This window comes from Phragmites australis, chromosome 12, assembly GCF_958298935.1.
Source record: "Phragmites australis chromosome 12, lpPhrAust1.1, whole genome shotgun sequence".
In the NCBI taxonomy this organism is placed as follows: Eukaryota; Viridiplantae; Streptophyta; class Magnoliopsida; order Poales; family Poaceae; genus Phragmites; species Phragmites australis.
In genome coordinates this window covers 23634366-23636494 of record NC_084932.1, presented here as the reverse complement: position 1 = coordinate 23636494, position 2129 = coordinate 23634366, and the positions used below count along the sequence as shown (strand labels likewise).

The 2129-nt window shown below is 47.5% G+C and overlaps 1 long non-coding RNA gene across 1 annotated transcript; it reads left to right on the top strand.

The window, feature by feature from the left end:
- The first annotated feature begins 284 nt into the window (after positions 1–284).
- On the top strand, positions 285–1443 carry LOC133886930 (uncharacterized). The gene is made up of 3 exons (XR_009903480.1): positions 285–449; positions 868–939; positions 1022–1443. It is a non-coding gene; the product is annotated as an uncharacterized LOC133886930 (long non-coding RNA).
- Positions 1444–2129: the final 686 nt, after the last annotated feature.

The window sequence follows — 2129 nt, the reverse complement described above, 5'->3', positions numbered from 1 at the left end:
GTATTTCTAGAGAAAAGAAGAGAATGCTCAACCCACCGGATGGTTCGGTGTTGAGAAGGATGAATACACCAGAGTATTATTACCAGAGAAGGATACAGCCGTTGAATATTGAAGGTTCAACCCATCGGATGGTCCAGTGTGGATGGAATAAACACCGGACAATACATCGGATAATAAACAGTACAAAGGAGCTGAACAAAGTTCAACCATGCTACAGTAGCTACAGTGACAGGAGGCTTGAGCGCTCGCGTAGTCCGCCACCGTTAGTATATGTTATTTATGTATGAACCTGGAGATTGCATCCCACCACATATAGATAGTCATGATTTTGTTCGGCCATTTTGTACCGTTTCTTTCCTCAGTGAATGCAACATTCTTTTTGGATCTACTCTGAAAATAGCTGGCCCTGGAGAATTCACCGGTTCAACTGCGATTCCCCTCCCTGTCGGGTACTTTGCTTATCATGTCATTCTCCTTAGATTACTTATGGTAGTTGCACTTGTCTATATATAATGTGGAAGATTGAAATTGTTTTTTCCTTGACATTTCAAACTTGTGAATGTATATGACTTTAAAGGCCGTTTTTGAGAATGATATTGCTTGCTCAATGGTGTAATGATTTGCTTAACTTGTCTCTTTTCATCTCTTTTTTTTGGTGAGATGGGATACTTCTAATGATTCATTTTTGCCATATCGCTTTCATTTTTCTCATCAGAATGTCAATGATCTCTTCAATTTTACATAATTTGTGGGTAGTATCTTTAGTATTTTAGTGGTACAATTCATAAGCTAGTATTTCTAGATCATACGATGACCAATTTTATTCTGCAGTTATTTGGTTCTCTTACTAAATATAAACATTCACAGGTCCGTGCTTGTCCTGAATGGCAATGGTGCTGATGTAGCAAAGCATTGTGTTCCAGCAGTCCCGACCAAAAGGTTGCACTTGTTTGTTGTATTCTTTTTTCAGAATTAATTCAACTGTTTCACATTCAAAACCTGATGCGCTACTTAAACACAGGATATCCATTACCTTCAGAAGAATGGACCCAGCAAAGCGTCCATTCAGTTTTAAAGATGATCCAGAACTGCTTAACATTACACCTCTAGGGACGGCAGTACAAGAAGCTGGCAGATCTTCGGACGAAGGCAAGAGCAAGGTACCTGATGCGCAGATTAGAAATCTGAGCAAAATATCCAGAGGCAAGAGATCTAAAGGACGAACATCTGCTGGAAAGACTGGATGGGACATTCTGGGAGACCAACCACCTGGGTATGCAAATTCCCCTGCAGTAGATGTGTTGTCACAACAAAGCTTGCCTGGCCAGCGCACCGTCTCTGCTGCAAGTGCTGAGAGAGAAAGGAACTCTGCTGGGAGGTCAAGAGAATCAAGATATCAATCAAATGCGCCTGGTATGCAATCTCAGGTGGAAGATATCAGAGAGTGGCTGTCAGTGATATGGGATTCGGGGTTTCTGAGTCTTAAGGTCAGGACAGCGCGGTATCACATGGCGTCTTCCCTCGGGGACCACCTCCCCGAGGACCCGAAGGAAGCATGGTTCGGGAGTGGGCGCTCGAGGCCAATAACAGGTGGCCCCCGAGTACCCAGAGAGCCCCGAGGACCCGAGGGAAGCAAGGTCCGGGAGTGGGCGTTCGGGGCCAGTAACAGTTGGTCCCCGAGTACCCAGAGAGCCCAAGGACCTGAGAGAAGCAAGGTCTGGGAGTGGGCGCTCGGGGCTAATAAGAAGTGGCCCCCGAGTACCCAGAGAGCCCTGAGGACCCGAGGGAAGCAAGGTCCGGGAGTAGACGTTCGGGGCCAAGAACAGTTGGTCTCCGAGTACCCAGAGAGCCCCGAGCACCCGGCAAGCCCCATGCCGGTGGACCCCGCAGGGACTCCACGATGAGGTGTCGGTCAGTGGGAAGCCCGATGCCGTATTTAATGGGGAGCGTGGACGGTCACATCCAACCACTCTCCCCCACGCCTGCCGTACTGAATACGCTAGTCTCTGCCGTCGCCTGGCAGGAAGGCGTGGGTACAATTAATACGGCGGGTCCCATCGCATGTCCCCTCGAGAGGCCCATGAAGAAGGACGGTTTGAAGATATCTTTGATGGGCAAGAGATTTATCG